The 1,352-nt window shown below is 45.6% G+C and overlaps 1 pseudogene; it reads right to left on the reverse strand.

Moving 5' to 3' along the window:
* Positions 1–606: 606 nt before the first annotated feature.
* On the reverse strand, positions 607–1,129 carry LOC104654561 (annotated as a pseudogene).
* Positions 1,130–1,352: the final 223 nt, after the last annotated feature.

Here is a 1,352-nt window from a genome sequence, read left to right on the forward strand (position 1 = left end):
TACTCTTTGTTCTCACTACGCCTTCATTTCTTTTCTTTTCTTTTCTTTTCTTTTCTTTTTTTTTTTTTTTGAGACAGAGTCTCACTCTGTCACCCAGGCTGGAGTGCAGTGGCACGATCTCTGCTCACTGCAAGCACCACCTCCTGCATTCACGCCATTCTCCTGCCTCAGCCTCCCGAGTAGCTGGGACTACAGGCGCCTGCCACCAGGCCTGGCTAATTTTTTGTATTTTTAGTAGAGATGGGGTTTCACCGTGTTAGCCAGGATGGTCTCGATCTCTTGACCTCATGATCCGCCTGCCTCAGCCTCCCAAAGTGCTGGGATTACAGGTGTGAGCCACCGCGCCTGGCACTGCGCCTCCATTTCTATTATGAAATAGCAGATTTGAATATCAGATCTCTTCCAGATGTAAATTGTTTGATTTAGAATCAAGAGGTGATTTACATCTTTATTGTTATCTTTCAGTAGGGTTCCTTCTACATTGCATTATTCTGTAAGGCTAGAGACTGTGATCTGATATGAGCATTGAAACCCAAGCAAATCATTTTCACTGGTGTCTCTATTTATTTATTTATTTGTTTATTTATTTATTTATTTATTTATTTTGGCATTCAGTCTCTTTAATGTCTGAGGATGGGGGGGAGAAGTCAATGGTGAGGCTTCTCTGGGAAATTCTGCAGGCCTTGTAGTTCTCTAAGTCCCTCTAGCAACATGTGGATATGGGCTTTCACATTCATGGAGTCCTTGGTGAGGCTGTTGCTGAGCTCTGTGAGGAGAGAGCTCTTACGATCAATGAACTTGAGAGCTTCTGCCAGTGTCAACTCCAGGAAAAAACCATATCCCATGGCCACATAGATGCGTGAAGTATCTGGGACCACTGTGTCAACGAAGAAGTTACAGCCAAATCCACCTGCATATATAACTCCAAGTGCTTAGCTTCCTGGAGTCACTCAATGACATTTCTCAGTTGAAGGTATTTGGCCAGATGCTCTTGTATCTTGTCTTGATGGTCCAGCACCTTTCGCAAGTCCTGCTGCAGCACGTCACTGATGAAGGTCTTGTGGCGCAGCACTCTCTCCCTCATGGCCTCCACTGCCCACCACTTAGGGGGCGTCGCCATGATGGGCTCCTCAGGGCCGCTAGCAATAAGCTGGTGTCTCCTTACCTACATACTCATTCATCCAGAAAATCCAAACAAACAAACACAAAACAAAAAGGCCAGACACTGTGGCTCACATCTATAATCCCAGCCCTTTGGGAGGCAGAAATGGGTGGACGGATCGCCTAAGCTCCAGACCAAACTGGGCAACATGGCGAAACCCTGTCTCTACAAAATAAACAAAAATTAGCCA

Source organism: Rhinopithecus roxellana, chromosome 3 (assembly GCF_007565055.1).
Source record: "Rhinopithecus roxellana isolate Shanxi Qingling chromosome 3, ASM756505v1, whole genome shotgun sequence".
Taxonomy (NCBI): Eukaryota; Metazoa; Chordata; class Mammalia; order Primates; family Cercopithecidae; genus Rhinopithecus; species Rhinopithecus roxellana.